We start from the raw sequence: 24,562 nt of genomic DNA on the forward strand, positions 1-24,562 counted from the left end.
AAGATGTCCTTCAATAGCATTTCCAGACCAACCCCAGTCCAAGTGCAAGAGTCATTTCCACCACAGTGCACAATTATGAGGTCAGGATGTGGGAGATGTATGAAGGATTTCACCAATGGTATCAATTGGTGACATCTCAATCCTCTCTGGCCAATCCATAAAATATCCACATTTGGTAAATCAAGGTTTAAAATTCCTCTGTTTGTTGCATACCTTTTAGACCAGAATACAAAACTGTGTCCTACAAACCATACTGAAGGCATCTTCAAGGCAGGTCTGGTTGTACTCAGATGAGGGCTGTAAAAGAAATGGTAGTTGGAAAGCTTGCAGTTTAGAAAAAAAGAGGAGGACATTCACTGCACTTGAAGCTTAAGAAATGATTGGTGCTTTCTGAAAATGGAAAAGAGCATATTAGGGTGCATAGTTTTGGTTTTTAAAAGAAGCAATTCTATTGGTTCAGAAAAGGTAATTGAAAGGAACATTGCACATGATTAGCTGTTATTTTGAAAGCTCTAACAACCTTGCTGGATTCATTAGCAACATAGTATAATGAACTTTTAAACTCTGTTCTTCCTTAGGTGGGAGTTACCATGGGGACAGGTTGAATGAGCACTAGGGGATGGGTGAATATTATGTGAGTTTGAAAGTGTGGGAATGTAGAACCAATTGAAATGTTAGTTTAGTTTTGAAATAGTGTGGGAAGAGATTTCATTGGTTAAGACCTGAAATATGTGTGAAGAATGAGTGGGAAAGTGTGCCATTTCTGGTTTCAGTGTCTGTGGTGCATTTCAGAGATTCTGCTTAAGAAAATCTGCTGTGTGTTTGACACGGTTCTATATTTTCAAAAGCGATTTTAAAGGTGAGTAATATAGAGAGAGTGCTGTTTGCAGTATTGGGAAACATAACAAGCATATTGGGCTGCATTCCTGTTGTATTTTGAAAATGAGTCAGGTTTCTGCATTGTAGTGTAGTGTTCATTTAAATGGGTTGTGCTCTGTGTGTAAAATGATTTACCATGCTAAATGTTTTTTGATAACATGTGTGGCTTGAAGATTTTTGACAAGGATCACAGTGAGTGTCTGTGTGAATTAAGGAATTATATTTTTACCTTTTTCCATAATTTTAGCTGTGTGTGCTTACAGTTTGTATTTTTTAGTTTATAAGGTAGACTTCTTTTTAAATTGTTTTTATGCTTGGATTCAATGCTGGTATAGAGATAGTGTAATGTTTTCAGTGGACTTGTAAATATGCTCCTTTTTTAGAAGCGCCTTGTGCAACGTTTAACATGGGTGGAAGCAGTGAATGTATAGAGAGGGATAGGAATAGCAGATAGAAAACCATATGAAATGGTGTGGGAGATGCACAATGGATTTCACTAATGGCATCAATTGAGATGGAATATAAGATGAAGAGGGGCATATTTACAAGCCCCTTGCACAATGTTTAACATGGGTACAAGCAGAAAATGCATGCAGAGTAATAAAATTGGCACACAGACAAGAATATGAAATGCCGTGAGAGATGCTTAAAGGGTTTTTCTAATGGCATAAATTGAGATAGAATATACAAAAAAAGAGAGGCATATTTACAAACCCCTTGCGCAATGTTTGACATTAATGCTGGTATAGAGATAGTGTAATGGTTTCATTGGCATATTTACAAGCCCCTTGCGCAATATTTGACATTGATGCTGGTATAGAGATAATGTAATGGTTTCATTGGCTTATTTACAAGCCCCTTGTGCAATGTTTGACATTGATGCTGGTATAGAGATAGTGTAATGGTTTCATTGGCATATTTACAAGCCCCTTGCGCAATGTTTAACAATTATGCTGGTATAGAGATAGTGTAATGGTTTCATTGGCATATTTACAAGGCCCTTGCGCAATGTTTGACATTAATGCTGGTATGGAGATAGTGTAATGGTTTCATTGGCATATTTACAAGCCCTGTGGGCAATGTTTAACATTAATGCTGATATAGAGATAGTGTAATGGTTTCATTGGCATATTTACAAGCCCCTTGCGCAATGTTTAACATTAATGCTGGTATAGAGATAGTGTAATGGTTTCATTGGCATATTTACAAGCCCCTTGCGCAATGTTTGACATTAATGCTGGTATAGAGATAGTGTAATGATATCATTGGCATATTTACAAGCCCCTTGCGCAATGTTTGACATTAATGCTGGTATAGAGATAGTGTAATGGTTTCATTGGCATATTTACAAGCCCCTTGCGCAATGTTTGACATTAATGCTGGTATAGAGATAGTGTAATGGTTTCATTGGCTTATTTACAAGCCCCTTGCGCAATGTTTAACATTAATGCTGGTATAGAGATAGTGTAATGGCTTCATTGGCATATTTACAAGCCCCTTGCGCAATGTTTGACATGGGTGCAAGCAGAAAATGCATGCAGAGTAATAAAATTGGCACACAGACAAGAATATGAAATGACGTGAGAGATGCGTAAAGGATTTTACTAATGGCATACATTGAGATAGAATATACAAAAAAGAGAGGCATATTTACAAGCCCCTTGCGCAATGTTTGACATGGGTGCAAGCAGAAAATGCATGCAGAGTAATAAAATTGGCACACAGACAAGAATATGAAATGCTGTGAGAGATGCATAAAAGATTTTACTAATGGCATAAATTGAAATAGAATATACAAAAAAGAGAGGCATATCTACAAGCCCCTTGCGCAATGTTTGACATTAATGCTGGTATAGAGATAGTGTGGTTTCATTGGCATATTTACAAGCCCCTTGTGCAATTTTTAACATTAATGCTGGTATAGATATAGTGTAATGCCAATTTTATTACTCAGTATGCATTTTCTGCTTGCATCCATGTTAAACATTGCGCAAGGGGCTTCTAAATATGCCCCTCTTTTTGTATAGTCTATCTCAATTGATGCCATTAGTAAAATCCTTTATGCATCTCTCACAACATTTCATATTGTTTTCTATCTGCTATTCCTTTCCCTCTGCATACATTTACTGCTTGCATCCATGTTAAAGGTAGCGCAAAGCGCTTGTAAAAAAGGAGCATATTTACAAGCCCAATGAAACCATTAGCACTATCTCTATACCAGCATTGAATTCAAGCATGAGAAACACTTTAAAAAGAAGTCTACCGTATAAGGTAAAAGATACAAACTGTAAGCACACACAGCTAACATTAAGGAAAAAGATGAAAATATAATTCCTTAATTCACATACACGCTCAGTGTGATGCTTGTCAAAAATCTTAAAGCCAGTCATTTCAGCAAAAAACATTTAGCATGGTAAATCGTTTTAGGCACAGAGAGTGAGATGACACATACACACAAACAGACAGATGGTGTAGGCAGAGATTGAGATGACACACACATACAGAGAGATGGTGGAAGGAGAGAGTGAGATGAGGCATGCAAAGAGGGAAATAGTGCAGGCAGAGAGTGATATGAGACACACAAAGAGAGATGTGAACTAGTGTTTATAATGTTTAGTTGATGTAATTGCTATGTGCTATGTTAGTAGTGGTCTATAATATGTCACATTTTTCTTTTCAACAGATTGTAAATATCTACAGAGTCATAATAGATTATGCCTACGAAAGACAGCCAAAAAAGACTTTATAAGAAAGCTTTATCGACCAAGAGGACTCAATTAGAAGATTCATGCAAAGGACAATCTTCAGAGAAAAGAAAAAATGCTCCTGGTAAGCAAACCAAGGACTTTTTAAGGAAATTGTTAAAATGCAGAAAAAGTCAAGAAAGTGTTTCTACGAAAAGAAAACAAATTGTAACTAGAAAGAAAAAGCAGAGGTCACCAAAAAATGATATAATGGTACAAGGAGATCATAGTGTGTCTGGTAATCGTAGGACAAATCAGTTTATTGACATTCGTAGACGAATGTTTCGTAACAGAGTAGTTTTGAATTTATTAAAAAATCTTAAGAAATATAATAGGAAAACAACTTTTTACAAGAAAAAGAAAAGAATAGAAAAGTTTGTTGATCAGGCTTTTGAAGTGAAGAGAAAGCTGTATATTTTAGTAAAGTTCGTACACTAGATAAGGCAATCAATGATTTGAAATCAAAATGTAAGTGGAAAAGAGTAATCAATCGAACTAATTTTTGTGATGTTTTTTCAGGAGAATGGAAGCATAGTTCAAGTAGTGAGCCATTTTTTAATGAAGAGAGTTACTTTCAGGATAATGATTTGGTGCATGCAGTTGACGCCAGTGGTCGAGTATATGAGGTGAAGGACGGTTGTCCAGTTGAAAAATAGAAAATTGTGCCTAGAAATGCAGGTGAGGTGTTAGCTGATGAAGTTTTAGGGAGACGTGCTAAGGCTCCGATGTATACTTGGAATTGTAGTAGTATTTGTAGTGTGCAACAGGATTCTAATAATTTGTTTTGCAATTTCTTACGTACATATAGTAAGAAAAGTCTAAAACAAAAGTTTAAGATGTTACAAGACTTAGATCCTTGCAGAGTGAGGGAAAAGACAGGTTTGCATGGTCATTCACTGGCTTGTCTTTCTAGAAAAGTATGTCAGAGTACTTTTCACCATTTTAGGATGTTAGGAGTGCATCAAACTAAAGTGAGGAAAATAGTGAGAAGGTTGTATTATGCAAACAGTCCAGCACTTAGGCTCAAACAGTTAAACAGTGCTCTTTTGCATGGATCTGAATTAGATGTGAAGAAGATTTGTGAAGAAATAGAGTTTTGTTACTTTGGTGAAAAAGAGGACACTGACGAAAATGATACAGTAATAGAAAGTAATGTGGAAGAGAATGTACAGATTGTAAGTACTCAAAATTTTGATCATGAAATTACAAAGTTTAAGGTCATTTCAAGTGAAAGGCCAAATTTTTCTTGTGTGTCTTGTCGACGAACTCATTATAAGAATCAGACTCGTTAGTTGATTTATATGTTAAAAGTGAAATGGAAAATAATAATGAATGGAAGGATTTTGCAACTAATTTGTTGGTTGAGAATTGTTTTGATTTGGGTTCTGATCTGTGTATTTGTAAATATTGTTATAATAAATTCAATGAAAACAGAATGCCTGCTAGAGCTGTACATAATAATCTTGAGTTGGTAAAGATTCCGTCTGAATTGATGGGTTTAAATACCTATGAGTGTATTCTGATTCAATGTGTGCATCCTTTTCAGGCTATTGTTCGCTTGGAGCCTAAGACAGGGAAATTGCCTCCTTCAGATTTACAGAGAGGATTAAAGGGAAGAGTTATTTATTTGCCTTTAGATTTAAAGAAAAATATTGACACCATTGGCGTAGAAAAAGTGGAAGAGGAACCTTTAGTTATTCTAGTTAATGGCGTTCCTACAAAGAGTAAGAAAATCTGGCAAGAATTAGTGAATGTTAGGAAAGTCAAAAAGGCAACGTTGTATTTAGTAACAAACAATCAGTACTACAAAAATATATATGTAGGAGAAGAGGAAACTGTAGAAGAGGACAGTGATTCATCAGCTGGACAGATTGAAAAAGTAGATGTGTCTAGAAGTGAACAGATTTATGAGCATTATAGTGTTCATCCTCTGCATTCCAAAGAAGTAATGGGGAATGCTATTGAGTTGTTCCAAATGAAAGAAGCCAAAGGAAGTTTCCATAAGTGTATGGGAAGAAAGCTTGGAAGCTCGTTGTTTTTCTCAATTGTTTCCAACAGGTCAAGGTGGAAGATATGATGACCAACCTGTTCAAATTCCTGCGTCGGAATGCCAGACTTTAAGATTATATGCAGAAGATCCAAGATTTCGTCAATGCATTCCATATTTGTTTCATCCTCTGTTTGAGAGTGACTTCTCTGGACTATCTTATGCTGTGAACCATATACTGAAATCTGGAGTACATCTTCAAAATGTTTCGGCAAGGGACTTTATGGATAAAGTCCAAGTGGAAGACAGTATTTTGGAATCTCACCTAATCAATCTCATGGCATGTCAGCGTGGTACGAATGAGTATTGATACCGTCATCATGGGGAATTGAAATATATGCTAAGGAACTCCTACATGGTTCCTCACTCTTAGCTGTGCTGAGTATGCCTGGGAAGACTTACTTGAATTTCTTCGAGAGGCAAATGGAAACATAGAAAATATAGAATTCAAGACACCTGGAGAATTGTGCTCTTTGGATCGAGTTAATGTTTGTAGGTATTTTAATCATCGATTTGAAGCTATGATGTCTTTCATCACAAACAAATAAAATCCTCCACTTGGAGAGGTTTTGGATTTCTTTTGGAGAAAGGAGTATCAAGCAAGAGGTGCTCCTCACATACATATGCTGCTATGGATCAAAGATGCTCCAAAATTTGGAACAGATTCGGATGACACAGTGATGAGTTTCATTGAACAATATTCCACATGTGTTTTCCGAAAAGAACAGAAGAAGACAGTTTACGACATCAAGTCTTACGCTTTCAAACCCATCGCTGTGGAAAGTACTGTCGTCGAAAGTTCAAATCGAAGGAGAAGTTCTACACAAAATGTCATTTTGGATTTCCACGACCAGTAATATGTAAAGGAAGAGTGAACAATTTTATGTCTTCACTGCGACATACTGTGACAAGAAAATCACCGAAAAATACGTACAACTTGAAAAGAAATGAAGAGTCCAAATACATAAATGACTACAGTCATTTTGTCCATGTGGAATGCTAACATGGATATTCAATATGTTGCTGACAACTCTATTGCTGTGGCTCGATATGTAACGTCTTACATCACAAAATCAGAAAAGACGGAACTGAAGGAAATGTGGGAGGATATTTCGCATGAAAAGAGCCTAAGAAAGAAATTATACAGTTACAGTCTGAAGATGTTGTCGTATCGAGAAATTGGAGCATATGAATGTTCAGATCGGTTATCATCAGCAAGTCTGTATGCCAAATCGAGATCCATCATTTGGGTAAGTTTAGGTCTTGCTGCAACACGAAACCGAGTTTTGAAGTCTGCACAAGAAATTGAGTATTTGGCGGAGTTTCAACCAAACAGTACAGATATTTTGAAGACAAACATGTTGGATACATATCCAAATAGAAGTAGTCATCTTGAGAACGTTTGTCTCTATGAAGTACAGCAAAGCTATACTTTTAAGAGGAATATGACAGAAGATATCAATAAAGGAGTATATGTGTTAATTGTATGTGAAGGATGTCTTGTGAAACAAAGAAAAGGACATTTGATTAATCATCGTAAATTGACTTGCGAATCTCCTGATAAAAAGGAATTTTACTATTTAGCTCTTTTGCAACTCTTTATGCCATGGCGTTCAGAAGAGGAACTACTTGGAGATTTTCTCAGTTTTGAAGATTCTTTCAATGCAACTAAGGATACCATAGAATGTCCTATTTTTTCGAATTATCTGCAAATGTTGAACGATGAAATACAGCAAGAAGCTATCATTGCAGCAGAGATTGCTAGAGACAGTTCTCAAGACAGTCAGAGTCCTGCTTCGTTGAGTCAGGATCCACTAGGAGGACCAATTATCCAAAATGAAGCTGCCACTGCCTTGGAAGAGGTGGAAAGAGCCATGGAACAAGCTCAGGAGGATGTAGTTAATCTAGAAGACTTGGAAAATCAACTAAACGTGAACCAGAAAAAAATATATGATGAAGTCACAGAACAGATTGAGCATGGTTTACGTCATGATAAAAAAGAGTGCTCATGTATGTCATTTGAACCCGTCCGACTGTATGTGAGTGGAGAAGCCGGAACTGGGAAAACTTTTCTGATTAAATCAATTGCAAGTTATCTGCAGAAAAGAGAGTCATCACTGTCTTGTGTTGTTACTGCTCCAACTGGGTTGGCAGCACATAACATTAAAGGGATTACTTTACATTGTTTATTGATGCTGCCAGTAGAGCATGATAATAAATTACAATACCACAAGCTATCTGGAGAAGCTTGTTGTGAAGTTGGTAGAGTCCTGAAGAAAATGAAACTTCTTATCATTGATGAGGTAAGCATGGTTTCAAATGTGATGCTTGCTTTTGTGCATCTAAGAATGCAACAAACTCTTAAAACAGAGTATGATGTGTTATTTGGAGGCAAACACATCATTGTCTTTGGAGATCTACTGCAGCTAACTCCAGTAAAAGGACAACCAGTGTTTAAGATGCTTACGCATGAAGATACAAGAAAGTGCCTAGGAAGCATTGGAAATGTGAATATCTGGTTATATTTTAAATATGCAGAACTGCTTCAAAACATGCGACAGGCAAAGGATGAAATTTATAAAAATATTCTACAAGATGTAAGAATTGGAAAAGTAACTGAACATGGCAAAGAAGCTTTACAGTCACGATTAATTTCAAATTTGTTTCCAAAGGAAAATATTCTCCCAGAGATTATTATCAGAAAGTTGCTGAAAACAAAACTGTAATATGCTTGATGCTGACTCTTCAAGAATGTTCAGTCTTCAACAACAAAATGTTAGAGTTAGAACATCAAGAGATTGTGAAACTGGAAGCTATTGATAAAATAGAGCACGAAGGAGTTACTATTGTTTTGTCAGAAAGTTGAAATCAAAGTTGGATTCTTTAGAGAAGACAATTTCTAAAACTGCTGGTTTTGAAAAGACTCTATATGTATGTTTAAATTGTCATATAATTTTACGACGGAATTTAAATGTGGAAAGAGATTTAGGAAATGGAGCAATGGGTCATGTTGTTGTTTTTATGAATTACCGAAATAGAGATGGAATTGAATTTTTGAAAATGAAATTTGACGCAATTGAAGAAGTACAACAGTTTAGTCGTTGTTCTGTTCGATTTTTGCTTGTGAAAGATTTATATGTCCGCCGAAAACAGTTTCCTGTTTCTTTGTCATATGCAGTAACTATTCATAAATCTCAAGGTTTAAGTGTAGATAGTTCTTTGATGAATATTGGAAGTTCTGTCTTCAAGGAGGGTATGGCATATGTTGCTTTATCTTGAGTCAGAACTTTATCTGGATTGTACTTCATTGATTTTGATGAGACAAAGATTAGTGCAGATCTAAATTGTGTAAAGAAATATAATAGGTTAAGAAGAGAGTATGCTCCAAATTTACCTCAATATTCTCTATTTGAAAAGCGTGTAGTAGGCCGAAAAAGAAGAAATGAGAAAATTGTAGCAAGGCTGTAGCAAAAAAAAGAAAACTAGATGAACCAGTAATTGTAAGCAGAAACAAAGAGGATTCTGTTGAAGATATTGTTGGATTTCAGTTTGAGAACAGTTCTGGTGTCAACTGCTATGCTAATGAAGTGGTTAATGTTGTTTTTTTTCTCCAAAGTTTGCAAGAACAGATTGTTGAAAATCGGGATCAAAGTTTTTGTTGTTTGTTGAATGCTGTGTTTGAGAAATGTAGCAGTGATAGAACAAATATAGAAAGTGTTTCTGATATTCGAAATGATTTAGACGTATGTTCTGGTGTAACTCAATTTTCTCAGGATATTCAGCAAGATTGTCAGGAATTTCTAATGTACATGCTTGTTGTATTGCAAGAGGAAGGTATAGATGTTGAAAATCTTTTTGGCCTTTCTTATAAATGGCAACATGTCTGCGATAATTGTTCCTTTTCAAGTAGTACAACAGTAGATACCGAAAGATTTATATATTTGACTTTACCAGACTGCAAATCAGTGTCTTTTAATAATCTAGTTAGAGCAGCTGTTCAAAACATGGTTTGTACCCAATGTAACTGTGCAATGCTATCAACATTATTTATACAAAGTTATGGACAGTACGTAACTTTAATGTTCCAACGATGTAGACCTGATGGAACTAAATTAACAACTTTAATGAAAAAATTTGTGGCTTCTCAATTATCAATTTCAGGAAGAACCTTTGTAACAGTAGCAATTATTTTCCATGATGGTCCTTCAACAACATCTGGACATTATACAGCTTATTTAAAATGTCAAAACGGTTGGACTTATTGTAATGATACTGTTTTGACTTTCAAAAAACGTTTGCCTTTTGACTTAAAAAATTCTTACCTAGTGTTTTTACAACCTAAATTTTAGGAAAAGTAATTGGCCTAGAAAGATTGGAGCAATTAATAAAAGTTAGTCATCAGGATACTATATGATGTTCAGATTCTGATAGTTTACTGGTTGTTTAAGGTTTTATGGACATGATTCACATCCTTGGATGGAGATATAAATATTGTTAGGTGTTACGAAAGACGTTGGAGCTATTCATGCAGAAGGTCGGGAAATGGAAGGTCAAGAGTATTATTAAGTATTTTCCAAAACAAGGAATTTTTACGTACTATTTGGCCATGTGGGAAAGTACATCAATGAAAAATGAGTTTCTCGGGTAAATGTTGATAATATATGTTTTTACATAATTTTGTAATGATACTCAATTGATTTTCAAACAACGTTTGCCTTTTGACTTAACAAATTCTTACCTAATGTTTTTAGAACCCAAATTTTAGTGAAAGTAATTGGATAATGAAGGTTGGAGCAGTTAATAAAAGTAAGTGTGTTGTTCAAAATTAGTTTGAGAGTGAAAGTGATCAAGATAATTAGTAAACTGGTAGTTGTCACAGAGGTAGTATAAGTGTATCACATAGTGAGTGATATCAGTATTATAGGAAATGTTTATCAAGAGTAAGTCAGAGGTGTAAATATAATTATTGTTAGATGATGAAATAAATAGATGTTGGACTTTTCATTCCGAAAGTCGGGTAAATGGAAGTTTAAAACTACTATTAAGTAATTTCCAAAAAGAGGACTTTCTGTATACCATTTGGCCATGTGGAAAGGTATGTAAATGAAGAATACGTATTTCGGGTAAATGTGGTTAATATATGTTTCTATATCACTTTAGTTTGAGAGTATAATAATGAGATACTGTATCTTAGAAATTGCTGTTTGGAAGAAAACATTTAAGATATGTTTTTTCTAATTTTTATGTTTTTTTTAAACACAATCATTTTGATTGTGTTTTTTTTGGCCGCTGTGATATGATGAATAGTATTGAACTCACTGTTTTAGTGAAAATCAATATATTCTGAGAACAGCAAAAATAAACCATATAACATGTTGTACAAGTTAATTTGCATTTTGTATTGTGAAATATATATTATAACTGATTTCTTTACTCTCTTCTACAGATATTACATTTATAAGGTAAGTACGACTAATAAAAAATAAATTTTCATTACTTTTTTATATCTGTTTCTCTCTATCCTTCCCTTACTGCCTTTCTCTTAACCTCACTGCTTTCATCCCTTCAGTTTCTCACTCCCTTCCTCTTATTTTCACTCCCTTTAACTCATCCACATGTTGTCACTGACTTTTTTTGCTCCTTCACTCAGTCCCCTTCTCTCACTCTTTCCTTCACTCCGTCTATTTCCTCACTCTTTTACTCTTCTTGTCTCATGCTCACTCACCTTTATTCATCCTCTATCACCTCTATTTCGTCAAACTTACTGTCATTCTTTTACCCTACGTCACACCTGTCCCTTTATTTTGCTTCCCTTACTTATCCTCATTCCCTATACTTCACTCCCCTTCTTCTTAGTCTTCTCACCCACTCATGTTAAGTCAGTCCCTCTGTTTCACTCCCCTTCACCTCTCTTTCCTTCCTTTGCTCACTCACTAATTCCCCTTCTGTCACTCACCTAACTGCACTTCAAACACACCTTCATAAAACTCCCTGTGTCCTCTTACTTTCTCTGTACTCTTCTATCACTCCCTCTCTCTTAGACTCCCTGTTGTTAACGCACCTGTGCTAATTCCCCCTTCCTTCTCCCTCATTTTCCTTCCCTAACTCCTCTTTCCTTTTTCTCCTGTTTTGTCTCTTGTATTGTGAATAATGTATTATAACTGATTTGTTTTTTCGTTTCCACAGATATTTCATTTATAAGGTAAGTACGATTGACCCCAAAAACTTTTTTATTTCTCTTTTTGTCTACCCTTCCATCGCTCCCTGTCTCTTAGCGTGACTCTCTTCATCACCTCATTCTGTCACTCCTTTTCCCTCACCTACACTACCTCATTTTCCGTTCTTTGATCCCTCACTGAGTCTCCTTCTATCACTCCTTCCTTCACTCCCTGTGTGTAGTCAATCACTCAGTCCCATTGTCTCACGCTCACTCGACTTTATCCACCCTCTATCATTTGTCTTTCTTCAACTTCACTGTCCTTCTCTCACTCACCTCACCCTTGTTTTGTTAGGCTGCTTCTGTCAGTACCCTTTATCCCTATCCTTCATTCCCCTTCTCCTTTCTTGTTTCCCTCACTTACCTTTTCTCAGTTCATCTGATTTACTCCCCTTCACCTCTCTTTCCTTCTTTTGCTCCCTTACTCATTAACCTTCCCTCACTCACCTTACTCCACTTCACTTACTCCTTCTGTCACTCCCTTTGAACTCTGACATCCTCACTTCTCTTTCTTCACTGTCTCTCTGTTAGCCTTACTTCCTCTTCCCTTCACTGTGTCACTGCCCTTCCCTTACACTCACTCTCTTTAACTCACCCACACTCCATCACTTGTCTTTCTTTGCTCCCTCACTCAGTCCCCTTCTCTCACTCTTTCCTTCACTCCCTCTGTGTCCTCACTCCCCTTGTCTCACGCTCATTCGCCATCTCTCTTTTGACTGTTCTATGTCTTCCTTTGCTTGTTCCATGTTTCTCTCTGTGTGTGCCATCTTACCCTCTGTCTGCACAATATATGCATGTGCGTGTGTCAAATTACCCTTTGCTTGCACCATCTCACCCTCTACTTGTTCTATCTCACTCTCTGCCTGCACCATCTTACTCTCTACCTGTGGCATGTGTCCCTCTGCATGTGCCATCTATCTTTCTTGACTCTTAAACTCCTTCCTTCTCTCTTGTATTGTGAAATATACATTGTATGCATTATAATTTATTTGTTTCTTGTGTTTTACAGATATTATATTTTTAAAAAATAATTTCTTTAAGTTTTTTTTATATCTTAGAAGGTAAGTATAAGAAATAAAAAACGTTGTTCGCATCAGTGTCTTAAGTTTTCATTATTTATAAGGTAAGTATGAGAATCAAAAATAAGTTTATCACTCTCTTATTGTGACAGAATAACTGCCTCACTCTTTCTCAGTCCCTTGCTCCCTCTCTCTCTACATGTGTCTCCCTTACAGTTAATCTTCTTTGCTCTCTCTTTCTACCACTCCTCCTCTTTACCTCAGTCAGTTTCCCTCTTTCTTTATTTTTTTTAGGTTTGATCTTATTCTCCTTCCTTCACTCTGTTATCCATTTCTTACCTGTTAGTAAACCTTCATTTATTGGCACTGCACTTCCTCCAGTGCACTTCCTTCTCTCTGTTTCTCACACCTCTTCCCTTTTGTGTTCACTTTTGTTTACACTTCTTTGTTTTGAAAACAGTGCCACAGGCCCTTAAATATTCGTTAGTTACCACCGAATACTATACGGCCTCAAGGCCCATAGGAATCAATGGCAATTACCGAATCGGTAAATACTGATTCGGTAAAATGACTGAATTATACAGATTCGGTAATTTCAAAAGACAAATTACATACATCCCATTTACCTACTCTTAACTATTGAAGTGGTATGATTTGGGACGCGATGTAGGTAGGCATTTACCGGTCGGTAACGGCTGAATTTGGCCGTTACCGACTGGTAAATGCCTTTTCCTATGTAGGAGGCATTTATTTACAGATTTGGTATTTTTACCAATTCTGTATTTACCGAATCGGTAAAATTACCGAATCAGTAAATACAGACTCGGTAAAAATACCAAATCTGTCAATTCTAATGTAGGTAGCACTGTTGATAGTGCTAGAGGCGTCTAAGAATTTGTTATTTAACACTCAATACATTTGGGTGGTAAATAAGGAATTCCTGTGTACATGCACATCTGTGCATGTACACCTGTGCCATGTGGCACACATACATTCCCTAAGGGCATGTATGTGTGTCACATTGCACACAAGCCAAAAACAGGGGTGCTACAGGGTGTCAAAGTGACACCCTGTTCCCCCTGGCAGGATTCGGTATTTACCGATTCGGTAATTACCGAATCGGTATTTGCCATTGATTCCTATGGGCTTCAAGGCTCATAGAAATCAATGGCAAATACAGATTCGGTAATTATCGAATCGGTAATTAACAAATTTTACCGAATCGGTAATTAATTCGGTAAAAATACCTACATCCCCATTGCCAGTTCTTAAATACCGAATCGGTATGATTCGGTATTTAAGAAGTGGTAATCTGGGATTTCCTACATCGGGCCCTCGGTATTTATGAGTAGGTAAATCGAGATTACGCATATCTGGCCCATTGAGTTGTAACATATTTATATACATATATTACATTTCAGTGCTTTGGAAGTAGTACAGTATACTATAGGTAAACACCTTATAGGTTTATGCTGTACCACATTCTTATAGTTTTGCACTTTGACATTCACTATGACAAACTTTTACATACAAACATAGAAATTTAGTTCTTTCTTTAACCAGTAGAGGTAGTTCTAAAAATAACTGTTTTTTTTGTTTTGTTTTTGTTTTGCTTGAATAACGATGTAAAAAAATAAACTTTTTTAGGCAGATAATTGTTCAACCGGAACAAACTATGAAAAATAAAGAAATAAAGTATGGGATGCACCTGTGCTTCCTATTATTTTGCAGGATAACTTGAATGGACTCTTGTCCAAAGGCTATTAGTTTCTGGCAACGAATGCATTGCATCATCAAATTCTTAAGTTCTGGTTGGATAATTGCAATTGTTGATGCTTGCATTGGTGGTGCTGTTGATTGAGAAGAAGTGCTGCTCCTCTGATGATCTTTTCATTACAGCTTTACACCAATTATTTGGGTGTATATTCTTGACATGACGTTCCATGCTAAAAGTTCTAAAGCTGTACTTCTTCTGTGGATCCCCTCTGGAAAGTACCGTGTCACAGATTTTACATGTGACAAAAGGCGCATTTACCTTTTTCTGTCCATCTGGGAATTTAAACATTTCCAAACTATGGACTCTTTCGGTGATCTAGGGGTTTTAGGAACAAACTCTTCTGAAGATGAACTAGAAGAATTCTCAAGTTCCTGGTGTTCAGAATGCTCAGGTTCCTCATGTTCTGAATGCTCAGGTTGCTCATGTTCAGACATTTCAATAGATTTTTCAGGAGCAAAGGGCTGATGAAAAAAGGTGTTTCTTCCTCGAAAGCCAAAGAAGAATGATGAAGATGGGAGGGGTTTTTCAAGAATTGGAGTAGGAAGTATTATAAACCAATAGAATCTTTTGTTCTAAAGTCACATGGTTAGACGTAAGCTTACGAAGCGTTTACGGAGCGTTTACGGAGCGCTTGCGTAAGCTTACGTTGCATTTACGTATTATTTACGGAGCACTTACGTCTTCTTACGATGCGCTTACGTAGTACGCACCCTCGCGAGATTTATAATTGCTTTAATAAAGTTATATATGGTCTGTAAAAGTTTAAATTAACATGTTCTTTATTATCCCAGATAATGTGTACCTTTACATTGTGCAATGAATACGTAGATATAACGATTTAAAGTTTATAAAACTTTCGGGGGTAAGAGCTCGAAGCTTTTACGTTGTGCAGACGGAGCTCTTACGTTGCGTGCACGTGCGACGTACCCTCGCGAGATTTATTACTACAAAAAATAATATACTGTTGTTAAAAGTGTAAAAAAAACCATTTTCTACATTAAAGCAGATATTGTCTACCTTTAAAATGTACGTTAAAAACGTAGATATTATGTTTTGGAAATTTGAAAAATGTGTCGGGGTAAGAGCTCGGAGCGTTTTTGGTGTGCTTACGGAGCGCTCACGGAGCGCGGACCCTGTAATCATATTAAAAAAAAAACTTGAAAATAAAAATTATATATATATTATATTAAATATATATATTCACTGAAAAAACCATAGGTTTCAGGTCATATATAGTTAGGTATTAGCATTTAAAAAACCTTGCAAATTCACTGAAAAAACCATAGGTTTCAGGTCATATATAGTTAGGTATTAGCATTTAAAAAACCGTGCAAATTCACTGAAAAAACCATAGGTTTCAGGTCATATATAGTTAGGAATTAGCATTTAAAAAACCATTGAAATTGCTCCTACATAGTTAGTTGTACTAACTATATTTCGCGCACCCGCAATCTACTGCTGATGATGTCACATATTACATCATTCATGACATGGTCAGTGACATCACTGGGATAGTTCTTCTCCTCTTGAATATAGCCACCACACCTAATTGTTGTGATATGCATGCATTTAGTGATCGGCGTGTTGATCTTTAGGCCTCTTTTCTTTCTCCCATTGTGTTTCACAAGTCTAACAGTGTCCCAGATCTTGCATGCCTAGATGGAGAAGGGCTCCGACTTGATTTTTGCTTGGTGCATTTGTTCATAACTATTTTGGCATTGTCGTGTCACCTAGGTGGTTAGTTTTTCGAACAGGTAATGAGGGGAAGTTGCTTCTGATTGCATTGTATGTGGTACAGCGTGGCTTGAGGATGATGCATGTTTTTTAGGGGGAGCCAGTGTGCTTTCTACAATGTTGTGGTGGCATGGTCCGTTTTCTTCAAGTCCTTGATGAGACATGCCACATATAGTTCTGAAATAAACAACACAGATGCCAATACTGGACTTTAACTTAAAGGATTTACTTTTTACGACCAATATGAATTAAAACATAACGGTCCGTTTTTTATAACATCACTAGTTTATTTATTTATTTGTTTCACTAGTCACTTCTCTTTTTACTTTTTTTGTTTCTGAGAACCACTTTTTTGTGCATATACAAAATATACAATCAAAAAACAATTACAATAACATATATTCACTATACATATTTACAATTGTACAATTCAACCAATCAAAACTTTGACTAGTCCATTCATCCTGTGGAGAAGTGTGGCTCACTGGTTAGAAGCGGCAGACCCTGAAGCAAAGGTCAGGCCCGGGACCAGGGTTCAATTCCCGACGCGGCAGGGTCTTGGGCTCAATGTCCGGGGACTCGATAATTCTCGCCTCGGTGCCTACTCTAATCATGGGTCCCACTCTGCAACTCTGGGCAATAGCTTGCTTAATCTCCACAACGGCCCCAACAGCGCTGGGATGCCTGGCTTCACCTTGGGGGTGCCCTGGAGGGGGCATCTCACAGGGAAAGCCAGGATGGGTTCCACAGTGGTATACAGTGCCAGGATGCCCCGAGATGGGGCGGCAGTGCGCTTTACAAGTATACACACATTTACATTTACACATCCTATACTCAAACATACACATACATCAAACATAAATACTAATAATAACGTATGGCCCTTTGCCAACAAAACACAGTTAGATGTACAGTTTATGTACCCTAATAAATCCCACAATGTGACTGTGTTACATAGACCTATATAGTTAGAACCTAATTACTTAGTACCCTAACACAGTCCTTCTGGCCTTATTTATTGACACAGGGCCAAATAAAAGGTCAACGCGTTTCGAACCCCCCGATTGCGGGGTTCTCCTCAGGACCATAAATCTCTTATTTCTAAGGGAATTGGTGTCCCTTGAGAAGTCATGTAGTGTAGTCAAAAATATTCTAATTCACGAAGAGAAGGGCGGTGGCACTTAGTTGTGCAAACGCAGGGCCCGTAATGCCCGGTCTCCTACACGGCGTGTCCGTACCGGGTGGGATTGATTTCTGCCAACGTTCGTTTTTAAAGCGTTTATTCGCATTCGATGTGCTCTCCTTGAAACACTCCGGTGGTTATAGTTCTGAGTCCTTTCAGGGGCCCTGTGAACACATGAGTATCTTAGGTTGATGATTTTTTAAGTTATATGAGCTATGTTGATATTTTTGATTTTTATGTGATGATTTCAGTGATATCAATGCTGATGTAAGATGTGAAGCGGTACAAAAGGTTGTGGTTTGTATATGGCCATGTCTGAACTGGGGTTGCAGAGTGGGCTAAAGAACGGTGATGGATTGAACCCAGATCTGTTGACTGGGTGTGAGTGTTTGATTGGTTCAGATGCTCCGTACATCACCACCCCCTTTTGTACCGCGATGTAAGATGTGAAGGCATCTATAATGTGAGCAGTTGATCGCTGGGGATGAAGGGTTATGAATGCATAGCTACTCATTACAGCGAAATGTAAGCATTTTTTTCATTTATCATAACCACCTCATCTTTACATCCAAAGTTTTTCTGGAAAAACGTAAGTCCCATAACAAATTTGATCAAAACAAGGTGATGGTGGATCCTTGAATTCATCTTAGCCAACTCTAATTAAGCTGGGCTGCATTCCACTTCATTGTGTTTGGTTGACTGTGCTGATCCATTCAGAACCACCTCATGTCAGAACTTACATTCACACTCCATTGGGACCAGTAAATGTGGTACTGTGGCAATGGACAACAAACCCAGGTTAGAGGTCTCATGTTGTAGGATCTGGTGGCTATGTCTGGGATGGTGGATTGCAGCCCCCTTTTGTAATACAATGGCTTGCCATAGAACAAGCCCTACCCATTATGACTCCAGCTGTGATGGATCTTTCTGTTCCTCTCCTGGTCATGAGTGGAAGAGACAGTTTCAAGGTTATGCAGAGGGAAGCACACCGGCTGGCAACATTCCTCTGTGCAGTTTTTCATCTAGCTCCTCCCGTGCTCCTATGTTATTTTGTTCCCTCTTGTCAATCCTCTCTAGGATTATTCCTTCGGTTTGATGGTATTTGTGTTACGATTGCCTTCCTCTGGGCCTGCAGTCACCAGGCTTATGGGGTGATTTCTACATTGTTTTTTTTGTATATGGGTTTATTGGTTTTGTGATATAATGTCTTGAAAGTGTTCTCTGGTCCTTGAGATTCTCCTCTGGGCCTACTCTGTTCCCCTATTCTCCCTGTTTTATGTCCTTTTGTCCCTAAGGGCAACTCATTCCCATCATATTACATATATGCAATATATCTTGTAGAATTATGGAAACTAGGGGTTATTTGCGTATTGTTAGAAATGGGGTCTCTAGTTGGCAGAGGTAAGCACCCTGTCCAACCAGGGACCACTTCTCTAGTCAGATCAAGTCACATGCACTCCCTAAATTAACCTATGCTCACCCTCTGGTAGCTTGACATAGAGCAGTCAGGCTTAACTTAAGAGGCAATGTGTAAAGTATGTGCGCAACAATTATTATAGTAAACCAGTGAAAACACCATACAAAGATAATCCACACATGGTTAGACCAATAGAACTTGATTTACTGCACAAAACCAGACCAAATCGATCAAAATCAATAAATAGAACTCGAGATATGATTTTTACAGATTAAGGGCCAGATGTAGGTAATCTCAATTTACCTATTCTTAAATACCGAATTTTATCGATTCGGTATTTCAGAATAGGTTAATGGGATGTAGATAATTTTTCGGTAACAATTACTGAATCGGTAAGATTCGGTATTTACCGAATCGGTATTTACCAATTCGGCAATTGCCATTCATTCCTATGGCCCTGGAGGCCCGTAGGAATGAATGGCAATTACCGAATCGGTAAATACCGATTCGGTAAAATGGGGGACACATTCAAGGGTGCCAGGGTGTCACTTTGACACCCTGTTGCACCCCTGAATCGTGCTTGTGTGCACATGTGGCACACATACATGCCCTAAGGGCATGTATGTCCGCCACATGGCACAGTTGAAAATGCACAGATTTGCATTTTCAAAGGTATTCGTTATTTACCATCAACTTATAGTTGGTGGTAAATAATGAATCCTAAAATGGGAAAAGCACTCATTTGAGTGCTCCCTACATTTCAGATTCGGTAATTTACCGATTCGCTATTTTAAGGAATCGGTAATTTACCTATTCCTTAAATTACCGATTCGGTAAATTACTAAATCTGAAATGTAGCCACCTACATCCCAAATGCCCAATAGTGGTCGGTAACGGCCGACATTCGGTAATTTCGGCCGTTACCGACCGGTATTGGGCCACCTACATCTGGCCCTAAAAGTGAAAACAGTGCTTAGGAGTCACTAGCGGTCAAAAGGTTAATTGAGGTTGCGAGGGACCAGTGCAAACCCAATATTCAGGCCTACCACGATCGGTAGCAGGAGGTCTAAGGACATAGACGGGTCCCGCTGAAGAAATACCTTGAATGGAGCTTTTGTCGACGTCTAGGGTGCTGCATTGGCATTGATCCGTGGATGGAGGCGAAATCCGATATGCCCCGTCGATGGAAGCTTCAAAGATGACAGTTCCCTTTTATTTGATGGCCAACGACCCTTATCATTGAAAACTTTGGATTTGAATTTAGATTGGTCAACTTTATTTTTCATCTCCAGCATCCATAAATGATTCAAATCACAAACCTCCTTCCTTCCCCTCATTTTCTCAAATGGAGACAGATCACCAACCACTCTAGGAGTAACCCTATAACTCCACACCAAATCCTTGAGGAACTGAGAACAATTTTTGCCAGAAGATAATGCCAATTGTACACCCTCTTTCAGAACTCTTCTCCACCTTTCAACAATTCCATTACTCTGTGGATAATATACTGATGTTCTCATATGAGAAATCCCATGCTTAACCAGATAATTTTCCATTTGGGTGGATGTTAACTGAGTTCCATTTTCGGTAACCAAACACTTGGGAAACCCCTCCTTATTAAACACTTCAGTTAAGAATTGAATGATTGTGTGAGAATCAATATGATGCACTAACTTAATCTCTGGCCACTGAGATAATTGATCAATAAGATCAATTATATACCTTGGACTCTTGGGCAAACAAATCGGACCAGCTATGTCAAGAGAAAGTCTTTCCCAAACACCCTCAGGCCTTGATACAGGAGTCTTTTCATACTTAACAACTCTTTGTGACTTATCACTCGTAGCACAATCTAAAAACGATCTGACCTTTGACTCGATAAATCTGTCAATGGCTGGCCACCAAAATTCAGATCTTAATCTGTTTTTCATGCTCGACATCCCAGGATGACCTACGTGTGCCAAACACAATACTTGTTCCCGCAAATTCTTAGGTACTACTAATTGTACACCTCGAAATAACATGTCATCAATAACTGACAATTCATCGGCCACATACAAATAAGGCAATAACTCTTTATCTAAATCTTTTTTTAATGGCTACCGAAATATATTTGATGGCTTCTTGAATTTCCTCATCGGTTGCACAAGCATTTTTCCATTCATCTTGTTTAATACACCCATTAGATACCATACAAACAGATATAACTTTTTCAGTACTTTCATCTAATGATTCACAATCTTCCTTAACGGGTAAACTGGATAAACAGTCCGCTAAAACATTCTTGACCCCTGTAATGTACTCTACATTAAAATGGAAATCCTGCAGTTTGTACTGCCATCTGGCAATTCTTGGTGTGGCTTTCCCACAACCCTTTGTGGTAAATAACTCCACCAATGGAGTATGATCTGTCCTAACCTTGAATGTTATGCCATATACATACTTTCGGAAATACTCTATACCCCACCAGCATGCCAGAGTTTCCTTTTCAAGTGTTGAATATTTGACCTCAGCATCTCGTAGAGGTACTGATGCAAATGCAATGGTAACTAATTTCCCCTTCTGATTTTGCATCAAAACTGCCCCAATACCAACATTACTGGCATCAGTAATGATGACAGAACTACAGTGTGTATCAAATGTCGCCAATGCAGAATTTGAAGATAGTTCTTTTTTAAGATTCGAAAATTCTGTAGCACAATTTTCACACCAAACAAATTTTTGATTTTTTTTCATTAAACACCTCATATGACTAGTCTTATCCGAAAATAGAGGAATGAATTTGGCGTAATATTCAGCCAGACCCAAAAAGAATCTGAGCTGATCTTTAGTATGAGGCTCGGGAGCTTCTTGAATTGCTTTAATCAAATTCTGCTTAGGTGATATACCTTTGCCTCTAATTTTATGACCTAAATAGTCAACCGAGCTCCTTTCAAATTTGCATTTTTCTTTAGTAAGAGTCATTCCACAGTTCCGCAATATGCTCAGTACTTTACATAGTGTTTCAGAATGGTCTTGCTTATTGTTTCTAAAAACCAAAATATCATCTTGGAAATACAATGTATTTTTGACATCTTTAAACAATTTGTGCATCACTCTTTGAAACACTGCCGAGGCTGAAATCAGGCCAAATGGCATCCTTTTGTACCTAAAAGCACTCTCCGAAGTAATAAAAGATGTATATGGTGTACTATCTTCATGCAAAGCAATCTGGTGATAAGCATTAGATAGGTCCAGGGTCAAAAATACAGTAGCCCCTTTCAAAACTGAAAACATCTCATTTATATTGGGCAACGGATGCCGATCTACCCACACACACTCGTTCAAATCCCTCAAATCAATACATAATCTGATTTTTCCATTCGGTTTGTGCACGACAACTACCGGAGACAACCACTCGGATGACTCGATCTCTTCAATTATGTCCAAACTGCACAATCTATCCAATTCTTCTTTAACCGCTTGTCTCATAGCTAGAGGGACATTTTGAACCTTATGGACCTTGGGTGTGGTATTTTCCTTCAGAATAATCTTATGAACAAAATCTTTTAGTAAGCCCAATTTAGCTGCAAAAACTTCTGGATATAATTTCTCCCAATCAGTTACCTTATCATCCTGGACTTGAGCAATACAATCAGTGTAACCAAACACTTGTTTAGGATGGTTGGGATCTAAAGTGATGAGCAGATCCCTTTGTGGTGGCCATCCTAATAGACAAGAACCTTCTTTGGCAACATACACATTAGCAGTTATAGTAATGCCTTTAAAATTAATTCTCGCAACAAAATATCCCAAAACATCAATGGGTCACTTCCCATAACCAACCAGTTTTATATCAGAAGGCATTAATTTAATATTAGGAAATCTCTTAAGGTAATTATCACCAATTAAAGTGTGACGAGCACCAGAATCGGCCATCACTTCTATATCTATACCATCCACATTGATTATACACAATGGGGAATCTCTTTTATTATCATTGACCTCATAAATGCAAAGCATGAGTTCCTCATCTAAAGTTTCTGATTCTTGAGCTACTTCTCTGATTTGAGCAGGCTTATTGAAAAATCTATTCCTATTTTTACACATTCTGGAATAATGGCCTTTATTTCTGCAGTATCTGCACATCTGACCCACAGCAGGACAAGATTTATCATAAGCCAAATGGCCCGGTATTCCACATTTAAAACAAATATAATTGTTCTTTTTCATGTTTTGCATATTAGACCTTGTGTTCTCTTTACTAGTAACAACCTCTTTTGAAAATGTATCATCTACCTTATCATCACTCATTTTTTTTTTCAACTTGTACTTCAGAAGTAGGTTTCGCAGCCAATTCTTGCATACCTAACTTCATTTCTTCGAATCTATGACTGATATCAAGTGCTTTCTCTAGTGTAAGATCTTTAGCAGCCAATAATTTTTCTTGTAACTTTGTATCTCCAATCTTATGTACGAACTGATCACGTAACATTTGATCTTGAAAGTTACCATACATACATTTAGCAGCTAAAACCCTTAGACCATTTAAAAATGAATCAACAGATTCATTTGGTAATTGTGCTCTACTTAAAAACGTATGCCTAGCTACTACTTCATTAGTTTTCTTTATATATATATATATATAGTAAATCTAACTGAGAAATAGCCATGTCATACACATCCATATCATCATCACTATCGTCATTAAGAACAGGTGGCAAAAGACTCAAAACTCGTCTTCCTTCTGCACCTAGAGAATGTTTAAGGATTGCTAATTGACGTTTACTGGTGTAATCTTCCCCTCCAATGACCTCTAAATAAGCCAAAAATCCATCTTTCCATTGTTTCCATTCAAGAACAGGATCACCTGGATTTGGCAAGAAAGGTGCAGGTGCAACAAAACCATCCATTTTAAATGAAGTGAAATAATATATATATATATATATATGCACATCAATTAATGAAAAGTGATTACCAATTAGTCACTTAACTCCTTAATGGCGCGATGAACTGTAGAATTCCTGATCTGCCACGGAAGGTTCGGAAAGCGCTCCAGGCTCTTCAATGGGTCGTAGTTCCGATCGTCGCCAGTGTAAAGTTTAGATAATACTCAGACGAGGTAATTTGCATAGTGTATTTATTAACATAAATACAATGAACCATTACTTAACAGAGCCTGGGCCAACTGACTCAGAATGGAACATGAGTCATGTAGAATCCTGACCAATGGTTCTACTTGTCACCAATGGCCAGGATGCCACACCCCGTCGATGGAAGCTCCAGCGTCGAACCCGCTTCTCGATGCAGGTGCTGGCTGTTGTCATTGAGTGGCTTCGGCAGTAGGATTTCTGCCGTTGTCAAGCTGCTTCCGCACTGGAAATGCAGTAGTCGATCCGCCATTGCGTCGCCGTTGAAGAGCGATGCGTCGCGGCTGCAGCAAAGTCAAGTGTTAAAACAGATGCAACTCCCACTTCAGAGGCCCAGGACTAGAAGGGGGCACCTCAGGCAATAGTAGGACACACAGATGGCAGAGTCCAGCAGCACCTGAGAGTTGCAGGCAGTC

The 24,562-nt window shown here is 37.5% G+C and overlaps 1 protein-coding gene across 3 annotated transcripts in view; it reads left to right on the forward strand.

Moving 5' to 3' along the window:
* The window catches only part of LDAH (lipid droplet associated hydrolase), a 1,444,635-nt gene that overhangs the window by 1,172,152 nt on the left and 247,921 nt on the right, over window positions 1–24,562 (forward strand). The gene's annotated exons all lie outside the window — the stretch shown is intronic.

This window comes from Lissotriton helveticus, chromosome 6 (genome assembly GCF_964261635.1).
Source record: "Lissotriton helveticus chromosome 6, aLisHel1.1, whole genome shotgun sequence".
Taxonomy (NCBI): domain Eukaryota; kingdom Metazoa; phylum Chordata; class Amphibia; order Caudata; family Salamandridae; genus Lissotriton; species Lissotriton helveticus.